This window comes from Saccostrea cucullata, unplaced genomic scaffold, assembly GCF_032062105.1.
Source record: "Saccostrea cucullata isolate Sc308-1 unplaced genomic scaffold, CSIRO_AGI_Scuc_v1 ctg186, whole genome shotgun sequence".
Lineage (NCBI taxonomy): Eukaryota > Metazoa > Mollusca > Bivalvia > Ostreida > Ostreidae > Saccostrea > Saccostrea cuccullata.
The window spans coordinates 196,841-212,475 of NW_026926202.1; the positions used below are offsets into that span (position 1 = coordinate 196,841).

The following is a 15,635-nucleotide window of genomic DNA, read 5'->3' on the forward strand; positions in this document are numbered from 1 at the left end:
TCAGTGTTGTCAAGATTTTGTTGTACAACCATCAGTTCACATAGTCAGTGTTGTCAAGATTCTGTTGTACAACCATCAGTTACCAAAGTCAATGTTGTCAAGATTCTGTTGTACTACCATCAGTTCACAAAGCAATGTTGTCAAGATTCTGTTGTACAACCATCAGTTACCTAAGTCAATGTTGTCAAGATTCTGTTGTACAACCATCAGTTCACAAAGGCAATGTTGTCAAGATTCTGTTGTACAACCATCAGTAACCTTAGTTAATGTTGTCAAGATTCTGTTGTACAACCATCAGTTCACAAAGTCAATGTTGTCAAGATTTTGTTGTACAACCATCAGTTCACAGTCAGTGTTGTCAAGATTTGTACAACCATCAGTTCACAAAGTCAATGTTGTCAAGATTTTATTGTACTACTGTATACAGGGAAATTTTCGCCTTCTTTTTAATTTTGCTTCTTTCGCCGTATCCTCATTTGGGCGAATTTAAAACGTGGCGAATTCAAAGAATACAGTATAATTGCTTAAATAAAACTCTGACAGGGCGAATTTAAAACGGGGCAAAATTGTCCACAAGTGTGAAAGGGCGAAAATAACATGGGGCGAAAATTACCCTGTATACAGTACTTTCAATTTCATGAGGATTCCGTTGTACTGCATTTAGTTCACATGGTCAATTTTGTCTTGATTCTGTTTGTTTGTTGTTCAAAGTCCCTTTTGAGAATTTTTTTGGAGAGGCACCATTTGCTGATGGAGAGCTGCAAATTTTTGTCCTATACTAGGCACTCAGGACCATTGAGCATTGAGGGATCTTTTTCGTCCCAACACCTACTGCGAGATGGGACAGGAGGACCAGTCTCTACATTCCAACCTATGACGTAAGGATTGACTCCTTACTCGGCTACTCTAGAGCAGAGGCTCTAACCACTGTTCTCTTGACTCTGTTGTACTGTAGTTAATTCACATGGTCAATTTTGTGTTGATTCTGTTGTTCTGCAGTTACATGTAGTTCAGATGGTCAGTTTTGTCTTGATTCTGTTTAACTGCAGTCAGTTCACATGGTCAATTACTGTAGTCAGTTCACATGGTCAATTTTGTCAAGATTCTGTTGTACTGTAGTCAGCTCACATGGTCAATTTTGTAAAGATTCTGTTGCACTGTAGTCAGTTCACATTGCAGTTTTGTCAAGATTGTGTTGTACTGTAGTCAGTTCACATGGTCAATTTTGTCAAGATTCTGTTGTACTGTAGTCAGTTCACATGGTCAATTTTGTCAAGATTCTGTTGTACTGTAGTCAATTCACATTGCAATTCTGTCAAGATTGTGTTGTACTGTAGTCAGTTCACATGGTCAATTTTGTCAAGATTCTGTTGTACTGCATTTACTTCACAAGGTCAGTTTTGGCTTGATTTTTTGTCTCGCTTCTGTTGTATTTCATTTAGATCACATGGTCAATTTTGTCTGGATTTTGTTGACTGCAGTTAAATGAAGTTCATATGGTCAATTTTGTTTGGATTTTGTTGACTGCAGTTACATGAAGTTCATATGGTCAATTTTGTCTGGATTTTGTTGACTGCAGTTACTTGAAGTTCGTATGGTCAATTTTGTCTGGATTTTGTTGACTGCAGTTACATGAAGTTCATATGGTCAATTTTGTCTCGGTTCTGATGTACTTCAGTCAGTTCACATGGTCAATGTTGTCAGGATTTTGTTGTACTGTAGTTAGTCCACATGGTCAATTTTGTCATTTGACTTGGTCAATTTAGTTCAGAGTCTGTTAAACTTTTGTCAGTCAGCACAGTAGAAGTTTTGTCAGGATTGTTTTTACTTCTGTCAGTTCATAGTCAATTTTGTTTGAATTGTTTTGTACTTTTGTCATTTCACACCACCATCATTACTGTTTCTTGCATGGAGTTTGACACTTGAATTACTTGCCATTACATTACTGCTTGTTTATATTACCACTATCAGTTTACCACCAGGAAACAAAAATGATGATAAAGAATCCCTATAATTATCCTGCTCAAAATACCAGCTCAGCCCTAGTGAATGCTTTATAAATGTGTTATAATGCAGGTATATAAACATGTACTATGTGACCTGGGTCAGGATTGCCACTGTGAGTTTTGCTGATACAAGTGCTTTATTTTGATTCATTGTGTGACTTAATATAAACAGGAAAATGATGCAAAAATGATGAAAAAGGTGATTTGAACATGACCTACTTCCAATGAAAATAGAGAAAACCATGTCAATTAATTACAAAATGCATTCAACCATAACAGCTGTTTTCCTGTAAAACATCTCCATTAAGTACATAATGCAACTTCAAGCAAGATTAAATCTCAGGTCATTGTTTGACTACCATCATTGTATATCCATGTTCCATCAATGTACATGTATTAAATAAAAACACTTTTTTCACAAAATAAAGGAAATCCTTTAATGCATCTCAATGTTTTACATGCTAAGATGGGACGGTAATGATATAAGTTAATACCTGGCCTCAAGGCTGTGTCAACCTGAAAAAAGATAAATCCACAAATTAAAAATTCACAAATAAAACTGTAGAAAGTTTCAGTAATATAAAAGAATTCCATCTTCTTGAAATATACTACAACATATTTCAAAAAATTCAAATTTGAACTTTCGCGCCACACGGATTGCGCCAAAAAAAATTCCTCGTCTCAAACGGAACTCCTGAGCTGGAAGGCGTAGGATCCCTTAAACATATGTGTCATGGCACACTCTGTTAGGAAAGCTACTTCCATTTGTGAGTCTTCTAGTGATTTTTTTCATCACTGTTTGGGATATTAATTTTTTCTCTTGCAAGGTAATCAGCTTTTTGTTGTTTGACATGACTCATCTCTTTAGTTTTCTAGACAGGTTTGCATGGTGTAATGGGGAAGTTCAGCCATATTGAATAAATTTGTATAAAACTTACAGTGCAGACACATGTTATACTAGACTGGCTCTCTGACCTTGTTTAAACTACTGATATGGTGGGTGTGCTTTTAGCTATTACACAATAACCAATCAAATTCAGGCAAGTTTTAACAGCTTTGCAAAATATGCTCCCATGTTTAAATATCTGGCTGAGCAAGAAATTTTATCTCTTCTAGACTTCAAGGTATTTAATTCTCTGAATTGTAATGTATCAATCTTTCTTAAGTGCACACAAAAGTTTTCTTTTCTCCCTGTTTCTATGCAACACAAAGAAAAAAAGGAGAAGTATGATTTTTTTCCTATAGGATTTTTTCTTACACTGAATGATATTTGAATATTTAACAGTAGTTTCATTAGACTCTCAAGAAATGATTTTTTGGGAAAATCTTTGTTGGATCAAATACTGTGTAAGCCCCTCCTCCTATTTTGAATACATACCAGACAAGAGAATTAACAAACAACAGTGACATCAGTATTCATTGTGACCTGCCGTAGCATACACCAAGTGGCCCACTTGTTTTTTAGACAGCCAGTTAATGTCTAGGCCAGCATGAGTAATCTCCCTTTGGATACGCCATTAATCTGAAACACAAGACCGGTAGCATTAATTACTTGGAGGAATGGTAAATTTTCTGTCAATGGTAAGGTTAGGTGGTAATATTGGATTCTTTTCTCAAAAAGTGGTTATGAAAGAAGATTATTATTAGTGAGGAATTGTTAAATTCTTGATTTGCAATGAGAAAAAAAGAGATCATTCAATATGACTAAAGGTGATTAAAACGTGCCTTTGCTTTGCACTGCATGGCGTCACCTACATTGATGTGTTTGCCGGTTCTTTTTACATTTGTGTATAAGTACAGTTTTTGGCCTAGGTTTCTTGATATAAGGGGCTTGATATAGATCAAATGGACTTGTCTCAATTGTGAATAGGAAATTCTGAATACAACGGCATGGTAACATGTGCATCGCCCATTCCAGTTTTCAAAATGGCGTGACTTCAAACTTGTGTGACAAATGCTAAGTTAAGATCTGAAATAGAAAGGACTTTAATACCTGAATTTGAGAATTAACCGAAAGCCGAAAAAGCTTTCATGAGACAATAAAAATTACAAATTTTGCGATAAAGAGGTATTTTCTATGCAACGCATGCGCATAAAGAAGTCGAGGGAGATTTTGGTAAATTGTTTGCATGGCATCTATAAATGAAGACATCCGTTTCCGAAAAGCGCCATTTTTGTGAATCTGAGGTGGGGTTCTACCTTTGCTTTTCCAGCGCTCATGAACTAGACTATTCACAGTGAGTTGTGATTGCAGGGCGTGACTTACTAGACCGCCATTTTTTTGCCAATCTGTTTTTCAGTAGACCTTACATACTGGTGCTTATTATGTAGTCTTGTGAACGTGCAGTTTGTTTGAACTCTGAGGGATGTGAAGCATGGTGTGCACAGGCTTGCGTTGCATATCTGTTGTGTCTGGATGTGATAGAACCACCTACTTACTTTGAATGGTCGGACATTTTCTTTTTTGAGACTCTTTTGTAGGTCAGACAAGAATTTGTCAGTTGTGGTAGTTCAAGGCTGATTAAGACTGGCTCTAAATAGTCTGTCTGGCATGGACATTGCTGATTTTGTGAAGAAAACTGAAAGAAATTTTTTTCAAAAAATATCATAAATAAAACTTCTCACATAGGTGATAGAAAATGAACAATCAAATACAAACAGGATCTTTATTTCATGAAAGACATATGGATTAGCAGTTGCTGACGAGTTTTAAAGATAAAAGCTTAATTTCAACTCTATTTCAATGTGACCCAGGAGGGGCGTCAGTGCATAAATTGTGCAAAAGGTGCACTTTAAAAATAAGTGGCACCTGGCTTCATTGTTATAAATTTAAAGTATCTGCAATAAAACTCAGAAAGGAGATGTGTTTGGAGTGAACAAGGTCAGTTATGGTTTTCATAATTTTTGGCGCATATTTATTCTTCCCGCCTGAAGGTCTACCTTGTGTGTTGTATGTGGGTCGCCATGTTGGATGCAGTGAGAGACAAGCTTGGGTTGTGTTGTACTGTTGTCGTGCAGGATTTTACTGGCTGATTGATGATTGACAGGATTAAATAAACATTTATCTTCAAACAAGGTAACTTTTTTAGCTCTCTTTCATTCGTATTCATTGTGATGAAAATTTAATCAGGTATTAGACTCCAAAATGAAAAAGATGGCGGACGGCGGACCTCGTGTTCTCTCCTATTCTGTTCTTTATTTTAGTGTGGATCACTATTTTTGAATATTTCTTTTTCAAAATTTGAAGTGTTAGGATGTAATAAAAATGCCTTAGATAGTCAATCATCACACTTATACATTTTATTTAAATAACTTCAAAGGTTATAGAGATATCTTTAAATACTTATTTTTCTAAGACCAGTATTGTGCATAACTTATGTCGACGTTGCACTGCGCATGCACTAAATAAGTCAAAACCATTTCAGACATTCAAAAAGAAATTAACATAGATGTAGAAGTAAAAGGTGCTTATATCCTTCTAAAGGGTTTTTTTAAGCGGAATGTGACATGGAAATATGGAGCGGGCGCATGCGCCAAAGGTGAAGCCATATAGTTCACATGTTGGGATGCCTCAGTTGTTTAAAACGGCATCATATTTAAAGTGTTATAATATGGACAACATATTTTTGTAACATTCAAGGTTAGTTTTTTTTAAGAATTAAGATAATTTTGTTTGCTTTTTGTTTTTTTTCTGAGAGAGACAATCTTGACGGAAATATTTTAATCTCGGCGCATCATGGTCAGATTGGGGCTACCAACTTCATGAACACGAACGTGGCGCGTGCGCACTTCTTTCTTGCAAACTTTTTTTGTGTCTCAGCAGTTTTTTCTTTAATAATCATCAATAATTATTAATTGGAATTAAATATGCTTTTATATATATATATTTTTAAATCTGAATAAATTTCTTGTGTGTATTTATATGTAGGCCTATAGGAATATTGTACCCTACGTCACGCAAGACATATTCAACAAAACAACAGTTTTGAAAAAAATTTCTTGTTTTAAGAGAATTTCTTTCTAGATTTAATTTTTTGACTTACGTTTCTGGTATTTTAAAGTTTTCTCTTTTAATATGTAGAAATGGAATGTGGGGACACCAAAAGAAATTCACGAAGTTTGCGCTTGCGCACTGGCCGGCATTAGACCTCCATGATTTCCTGAGTCCCTTTTATCTCTATGGATAAATTAATTCATCTTTTGCTTAATCATTTCTTATTTCATTATATCATTTTTTATTGTTAATTTTTTTAAAATCATTTTTGTAAAAAGATTTTTTCTTCAAATATTTTAAATAAAAATAAAATGTGAAATATTAGAAGAGTGATAGTGGCCACATGGTTTTGGAATCCATTAATATTTTCTTCTTTTTCAATGGACAAGCCTATCTTCACTACAATTGGTGAATTTTTTACAACATAAAGTTTATGTCATTTTCTTCTTTGGGGTCTGCAAAATTTAGCAAGGGACGAGCGCATGCGCTGCTGATGGTTGGACTAGCGTGGTTTTTCGTGGTGGTAGATATCGGAGTCTGTCATTGTGGCATTTTTGTCTACATACTACGTACAGTAGCATTTGAACAATAGCTTCGCAACTTTCTTACCAAAACTTATCTCTCGAAAACTTCTTAGTTGATCAGTGACTGGAAGGTGCAGGATTTTCTGAATTTCTCTTCTTCATCGGGAAAATGAATTTCTTGACCTTTCTGTGTCTTAAAAGAGAATTTACTTGACTTGACGGAAAATATAACATGATCTTGAAATTTGAGGAAAATAATTGAAATTTTCCATGAAAATGCATAACTTTGGGCGAGCGATTCAGGAAACAAAAAAATTATTTTTTCTTTTTTTTTCTTACAGAGTGATGTTCAATTTTCTGCATTGGATACAGTGGAGGCCCGTGTAAGTAGTTTTTCAGTTATGTAGAAAGGGGAATAACTCTCAAATGAATTTTTGTATTGACATCAGATTACCTGCTCTTTGACCATCGTTGCATTTTAACTGCAATTTCTGAACTTTCAACCTGTAACAATCAATGGTAAGTAATGATTAATAATTATAATTTTTTAAATAGTTTAATTAAAGACAGATTTTCACTAGATTCGCATAAAAAGTTGTTGGCACAGATTTCTTGTTATTTGAATTTTCAATTAAAATATTTTTTTAAAACTTCAATCATGAGGAATATTTTAGAGGTACTTTCAATGTATGCATGGACATTAGAAAATTTGGGGACTACATTTACCCTTCTGTGGTTTTCGAGATTGCGCAGAACCATTTGGTCAGAATGCGCCTGCGCAGAATGCAGCATTTGAAAATATTGTTTGGCATATTTTAGTATTCGGAGATCATCTGTACAGAAAGAAGTCTGACAAACTAAACGCTTTCTGTTTTACAGAATAAAAAAATATTCCTGAAGAAGTTAAAAAGGTGAAATAATTCGTGTAATTTTCTGACTTCATATACTCACGAACAAGCTAACTAGTCAGCTCCATTTCAAACAATGCTGAGCTCCAGACTGGCCTTTCTGTATCTTGTAATTAAGGCTCCTCAGTCTTCCTCTGACAGAATGATTGACCACCCGTCCTAGTTTTACCACAACCCAAACTGTTTGGTGGCTCACATTGTACAGAGGCTGCACAGCTGTTAAAAGCATGGAAATTTAACATCAAACATGGTTGTTAATTCTTAGAAAATGGGGAAAGAAATAGAAAAAAATATATCAAAATATTCCAAACACATATCTCAAACAAGGGAAGTAACTTAACAACAACGTGAATCTTACAACTTTCTTCCCCTCTGGATTTTTGCAAAGAATAAGAGTTCAGAAGATTTGCCAAGAAATAATTAGAGGGTGCACCATTTGCTTGATTAACTCCCTCAGTAAATATATATCCATGTTTTAAAATATGATTTTCTTAAGTGATAAAAGGTATTATGAAAACTTTGCCTCAGGGCTGGACTTACCAGGCTTGGCTAGACTGAAAATAAAAGCTTAAATTCTGATGTGCAGATGCATGCAGTAATGATGTTTTTTATAATGGTTTTCAAGCCTTACCTGCAGATATTGTATTGATGTTGACTCCTTTCATTACTTCTGTATTTACCTGTATCTGTAATACTCAGATGATTCACCTCTGGTGGTGGACAGTGTCCATAATGGCTGCCATTTTCTTTGTTTGGCTGGAGGAGTCAAACTACAAAGGGCAATAACTCTTACAGGATTGTCGGATATTTTCAATACAAATCAGTTTGGAAAAAGAAGGGGGGGGGGGTTTCCACTTTATACATGTGTAAAACTGTGTAAATATCACATGTATTCATGATTAAAAAATATATATCAAGATTTTGAAACCTTACATATAAGAATTTCAAAGTATGGGAAAAATATTTTGATAAATTAATTTTAAATTAATTGTGATGCATTCTAATATCTAAATCAATATCTCTATGCAGATTCATAGAAGAAGATAGATTTCACTGATAAAACATGAATACTCTGAATTAATTAGAAACATTTCATATTAACATGCATATAATCTTTTAAATGATTGATACTGTTTTCCTTTACAAATGAAAATTGTTTTGAGTGCATTAATTAAAGGAGCTAGACTAAAGAAAGTTAGAAACAGCAATATTCCCTTACATTTTACACAAAGAATAAACTTCATAGTGCCAAACTGAACACTTTGTATTTTCTTTTGTACTGAAAACTAAGAATATTCTCTTTTTTTTCTCTCAAAAAGAACAATTTTAATGCACTATTTCAAGCTTAAACTTATCTCCCATGTTTCACCTGAGAGAATTCAGTAATGTTCCACACATTATCACTGAGATAAACTGTTTTATTTCACCCTGAAAAAATTCAGTTGTGTTCCACATATTCTCACTGAGATAATCTGTTGCATTTCATCCTGAGATAATTCAGTTATATTCCACACATTCTCAATGAGATAAACTGTTTTATTATACTTTCATGTTAAATACTAAAATCACACATAACAATCTCAACCCTGATAGCAACACACGTGACAACGGGTAACACAACGGTAATGCTACATGCGTGGAAATTATGTACGGTTCACCCAAAGAAACCGGAATTAACTTGACGTCAATAAAAGCTTGCATCCGATATAGCTTACTTGAAAACAACAAACGACAGACGATACATGCTTGCGAGTGTAGGAAACATGCTTGCGAGACAGAAATAACGAAACTTTACATGATAAATTATGACTCTAATTCGAGTATCAAACAAACAATAAGGAGATAAGTGAACCGGTGAGTGTGAAAGCTTTCTATACATGAACGTAAAGACGATCGACGTTTTTTTTTTTTTGCTGACGTCCTAAATCAATGAGACATTCAGTATAATAAAATAAATGGTTCCACACATTATCACTGAAAACCATTGTCAATACGCGTCGGTTGACAATGGTTTTCCTTGGGGTGTCAATTTCAAATGTTACCCTCCAAAACAGGCACCATTTATATAATGTTTCACCCAAAGAAAGTTCAATTATGTTCCACACATTATCACTGAGATAAACTATTGTGCTTCACCCTGAGACTATTCAGTTATGTTCCACACATTCTCACCGAGATAAACTGTGCTTCACCCTGAGATAATTCAGTAATGTTCCACACATTATCACTGAGATAATCTGTTGTGCTTCACCCTGAGACTATTCAGTTATGTTCCAGAAATTCTCACTGAGATATACTGTTGTGTTTTACCCTCAAACAATTTAGTTACGTTCCACACATTATCACTGAGATAAACTCACAGTTGTGCAGTACCCCGAGACTATTCAGTTAAGCTACACACATTCTCACTGAGACAAACATGACTCTTTCACCCTGAGAAAATTCAGTTATGTTCCACACATTTTCACTGAGATAAACTGTTGCATTTCACCCTGAGAGTATTCAGTTATGTTCCAGAAATTCTTACTGCGATAAACTGTTGTGTTTTACCCTGAGACAATTCAGTTATGTTCCACACATTTTCACTGAGTAAAATGTTGTGGTTAACCCTGAGACGATTCAGTTATGTTCCACACATTCTCACTGAGATAAACTGTTGTGTTTAACCCTGAGACAATTCAGTTACGTTCCACACATTATCACTGAGATAAACTGTTGTGTTTCACCCTAAGACAATTCAGTAATGTTGCACACATTATCACTGAGATAAACTATTGTGCTCCACCCTGAGACTATTCAGTTACGTTCCACACATTCTCACCGAGATAAACTGTGCTTCACCCTGAGATATTTCAGTAATGTTCCACACATTATCACTGAGATAATCTGTTGTGCTTCACCCTGAGATAAACTGTTGTGTTTCACCATGTAACAATTCAGTTATGTTCCACACATTCTCACTGAGATAAACTGTTGTGTTTCACCATGAGACAATTCAGTTATGTTCCACACATTCTCACTGAGATAAACTGTTGTGTTTCACCATGAGACAATTCAGTTATGTTCCACACATTATCACTGAGATAAACTGTTGTGCTTCACCCTGAGATAAACTGTTGTGTTTCACCATGAGACAATTCAGTTATGTTCCACACATTATCACTGAGATAAACTGTTGTGCTTCACCCTGAGATAAACTGTTGTGTTTCACCATGAGACAATTCAGTTATGTTCCACACATTCTCACTGAGATAAACTGTTGTGTTTCACCATGAGACAATTCAGTTATGTTCCACACATTCTCACTGAGATAAACTGTTGTGTTTCATCATGAGACAATTCAGTTATGTTCCACACATTATCACTGAGATAAACTGTTGTGCTTCACTCTGAGATAAACTGTTGTGCTTCACCATGAGACTATTCAGTTATGTTCCATACGTACTCACTGAGATAAACTGTTGTGTTTCACCCTGAGATAATTCAGTTATGTTCCACACATTCTCACTGAGATAAACTGTTGTGTTTCACCCTGAGATAATTCAGTTATGTTCCACACATTCTCACTGAGATAAACTGTTGTGTTTCACCCTGAGATAATTCAGTTATGTTCCACACATTCTCACTGAGATAAACTGTTGTGCTTCACCCTGAGAGTATTCAGTTATGTTCTGCACAGATACTGTTCTCCTGTGATTCTCATGAGATTATCTTCATCCTGAGACTCTTCTGGCATATTTTACATAGAAACCATACTTTTATACTTCAAAAAGAAACTTCTCTGCTATGTTTTACACTGTGACTGTCTGTAATGTCTGTCCCTGAGACTTCTCTGCTATGTTTCACACTTAGACAATTCAGTCATGTTCCACACAGAGATTATTATCCTATGATTCTCAGTGAGATAATCTGTTGTGTTGCACATTGAGATATTCTGCTATTATATCCACACTGAGATATTCTGCTGTTATCCACACTGAGATATTCTGCTGTTATATCCACACTGAGATATTCTTCTGTTATCCACACTGAGATATTCTGCTGTTATATCCACTCTGAGATATTCTGCTGTTATCCACACTGAGATATTCTGCTGTTATCCACACTGAGATATTCTGCTGTTATCCACACTGAGATATTCTGCTGTTATATCCACACTGAGATATTCTTCTGTTATCCACACTGAGATATTCTGCTGTTATCCACACTGAGATACAGTGGATCCTCATTTATCCAGACACTTGGGTTCCTAGTCAATTTGTCCGGATATGTGAAGCGTCCGGATATCTGAATTACCATTTAAACAAGACAAAATAAGATTAAAAAATTCTGTTCCCATGAAAAGTCGTCCGGATACTGAAGCATTCGGATATCTGGTGTCTGGATAACTGAAGGTCCACTGTATTTTGCTATGTTTCACAAAAAGGGGATACTGCTGTGTTTCATATAGAAACTATTCTGCTATGTTTTACCCTGAGACTTATATATTATTATGCTATGTTTCACACTGAAATTATTATGCTATATGTCTCACCTTGAAACTTTTCTGCTGTGTTTAACACAGAGACTATTCTGCATGGGATATTTCACCCTAGGGGTGGGACGATACACACATCTTGCGATACGATACGTATCGATATATTGGCATGATACGATACGTATCTCAATATTATGAGAAATTATAAAAATATTCAAAAGAATTGGTATTTTATTTCTTTTTTTTGTCTTGACATTAAATCAACAAATTATTCTATATCAAATCATGTTACTTTGCTTTGAAATTAATACTTGAAGTTCATCAATTTCATTTACTAAAACTTTACAAAAACAATAATACATGTACATACTATTATTACCAAATTACTATTCAGAAATTGTGTACAAATAGTTGTGTAGTTTATCAGGGAACACTGACTAAAAATTTATTTAAAAAACATCGATCACATTTACATTTTTATTAATTCATTGCTGAAAGTCTGTAGCCAAGTTGAGATTACAAAAAAAGTACAAGATGGACTAACAATTAACAATATCAAATGTTCTGGAAACGATATTTTCTGTGTATACTATAGCATGCATTATATACTGAACTTTTCTTGTACAATCTTCCGACCAATCTTCCGAGGCTGCTTAAAAGTGAAAGCGTTTTACCCCTAACCAACAACTTATTAGTTCTAAAGTGTGTTTTCAATATCAACATCATCTCTTCGCTCGAACAAGCCGCCATTTTCCAAGGACAGGTACTTTCATTTTCAATTTTTGGATAGGTCGTTCGTGTATCGTTTCGTACGGATATTTGAATGCTTGTATCGTAAACCGTATCTTGGAGGAAAATATCGATATGTATCGGTGTATCGGTATGTCGTTCCACCCCTATTTCACCCTGAGACTTTTCTGCTATGTTTTACACAGAAACCATTCAGCTCTGTTCTATAGAGATTTTTCTACTGTGTTTAACTGAAATTAATTCTGCCATGTATAATACTGAGACTATTCATCTATGTTTCACACTGAAACTATTCTGCTATGTTTCCAGACACAAGCCACTTAATGATCCTGAGTTCAATTTGATTGGAACAAAAACTATAAACCATGAGATAAAAATAAAGTTTGAAGCAAGACCCTGCCTCACAATCATTCAAATCATGTATTTCCATGCCTCTACATGGGTTTCTGTGTCCAAGAACACCCCACTTTCAGACTCGGTGTTCATGTCTTGGATATGCATAACCAGCAAGGCTATTCAAAAGCATGTATGGGTTCCATGCCTTCCTCATGTCTAAGACATGCTAATTCCACTTGAAATTTTTTGAAGGGTGTTAATCATAAATGAGTCAAATTTCCTGATCCTTGATCATTGTTATTACAAATTGTTATGTTATAAAACTTTAATTTTAAAGTTTAATTTTAAAGACTCTGTAGCTATATTTATAGTTCTCTGCTGGGTATTTTTTTTACGAACTTTTTTTTTATTAAGAAGCACATCAAGAGAACTCCTGTAGCTTAGTTCTGTAGCTAGGTCTTATCTATGAATAGCTGTTGGTTATAGCTCAAACTTGTGAACCGCTATAGGTTGGTGGTGGTTCATATCAAGAACATGTGATAAATAACTTAAGAAACAAGGTATAGGTTGGTGGTGGTTCATATCAAGAATATGTCTTTAAGAACTTGTGATAAATAACTTCTGAAACCCACTGTATAGGTTGGTGATAACTCAATTCCGTGAACCTCTGTAAGCATTTTTATGAGTAAGACTTAAAACCAGGTGAAAACCTGGGAATTTCTTCAGATATACTCTTGAACCTCTGTGGATCTGCTATAGCTTAAAACATAAATCTGATTGCGACTAACTGAGAGACAGACTCAGATAGATTGTATGATCCTGGCGAATCACGTGTTCATAATTTCATTACACATACCATGGAGGCCTTTTATTTTTTTCTTGATTGAGGCATCTTTGAAATGCTGTAAGCATTGGAGATATCAAAGAAGGAAAAAAGGGCTTAAAAATGCATGTAGGACTTCAACTTGTATTCTCTTTTCAGAAGTTCATGAAATGTCATAGCTTTAGACTTCTTCAAGGCTATAAGCCAATACGCTTCTCTTTTAAATGAGGATGCTATAATGATGCAGTGCCAAAAACCACTGCTTGAGTTTGAAACTGTGTAATCACTAATTTCAACTACTATATCTAAGTCCAGGAAGTCCAAATGGTGACTCACAGTATCATCTTGCACTTCAAGATTAAATTAAAGTTTAAAATATCATTCTAAAATTATTTTCACAAAGAAATTTAAATTGTGACAATTTTTTTTTTACTGCTGAACTAACAAGAATCTTAATTTCTTATCTAGAGAATTGTAAGAGAATTTAAGATTTTTCTACCAAGTTCTACCCCCTTCCAGTACCTCTATTGATAAGTACCATTTCAGACATCATTATCATGGGGAGGTCATTGGGGGAGGTCACGCGAGGTCTTGTCCCATGCCAAAAGGCAATCAATTTTAATCAACCAGACTGAGGAACTAGGCAAAGTTTCTATTATTTACCTCTTTATTTGATTGTACAGTTGGAGTTTTAAATTAAAAAAAAGTTTGTTTAAGAGAATAAAAAAAATTAACTTGTGCTTTCAGAAGGTTTCACTTTATACCCAAAGTAGGACCTTTTCTACTGTTTTAGTTTTAACAAAAGACTAGAACACATATATGCAAATAAGATGTCAAATTTAACTTGTATTTAGGTCATTGTGGGGTTTGACACACTGTGAGTGCTGATCTTTTTTGTTTGTTTTGTTTACTGTTTTAGCTGACTAGATTGATTTTTTTTATTGCCCGTATTTGTTCACTGAGTGCGAGAGATACCTTTATGTGGCGGGGTCTTTTTGTTAAGCACCTTATTTCAGTATACTGTCTTTTTCTGACCCGTTGCAGTTGTCAGGATTATATACGTCACCCATAACGTCTGGGGATAATTCAGTTTAAGGATTAAACTGGTAAGTTTAAACTTTTTAAATTCTTCACTCGTAGGTTTTAAATGACTATTTCAATATAGTCAGAAATGGGTTTTCCTGGTCTCTGTTTCTTATTTTGAAGCATTGCAACCATTTCTTGCTTATGTAGCAACCTTCTTGATTAATCTGTTAAAAATAAGCAGTTTTATAATGATATATCTTTTTTGAATCAAAAGTTAAAATATGAACAAGTTTGTTTCCTCAATGATTTAATTATTTAAATGACTGTATATTGTCGTAATTTCCGAGAAGGTGACGGCTCACCTGAAATGTGAGAAATGCTGGAATGGATCTACATGTCTAGTTCACTTCTTTCAAAACCCCGCTTTACCCAGGATGCTATACTAGCTGAATTTAAATTTCTCGCTTGCCTGACCTTGATGTGAAGTAATACTGATCGGCATGTTTTATAAATCATGTTGCTGCTGACTATATTTCCATCGGATGATAAATAGAATGGGTGCTGTATAATTGTTTGGATGTTCATTAATGATGTCTTGGCGTGTGCTGTGAAAAAAAAGAGATATAGCACACATGTAGGGTGTGTGAGACATAGTGTTTCATAGAAACGAGGAATGGAACATGTGCTGTGGCAGAATTTGTGTTGTGGATTAAGGTGGTTGCCTGATACACCGTGAATTCTGTACCCTCCCAACCTTTTTATGAAGTCTGGATTAATCCTTGAGGAATGTT

General features: G+C 34.8%; 1 long non-coding RNA gene across 3 annotated transcripts; it reads right to left on the reverse strand.

The window, feature by feature from the left end:
- Positions 1-1,865: 1,865 nt before the first annotated feature.
- LOC134271080 (uncharacterized) lies at positions 1,866-8,391 on the reverse strand. Of its 3 annotated transcripts, XR_009992953.1 has the most exons (6): positions 8,064-8,391; positions 7,476-7,648; positions 6,610-6,717; positions 4,446-4,585; positions 3,385-3,528; positions 1,866-2,522 (listed from the first exon to the last, which is right to left on the reverse strand). It is a non-coding gene; the product is annotated as an uncharacterized LOC134271080 (long non-coding RNA). The 3 variants fall into 3 exon arrangements; XR_009992951.1 differs by having other exon boundaries at positions 1,867-2,522; positions 7,476-8,386; XR_009992952.1 differs by lacking the exons at positions 7,476-7,648; positions 8,064-8,391 and adding an exon at positions 6,979-7,028 and having other exon boundaries at positions 1,868-2,522.
- Positions 8,392-15,635: the final 7,244 nt, after the last annotated feature.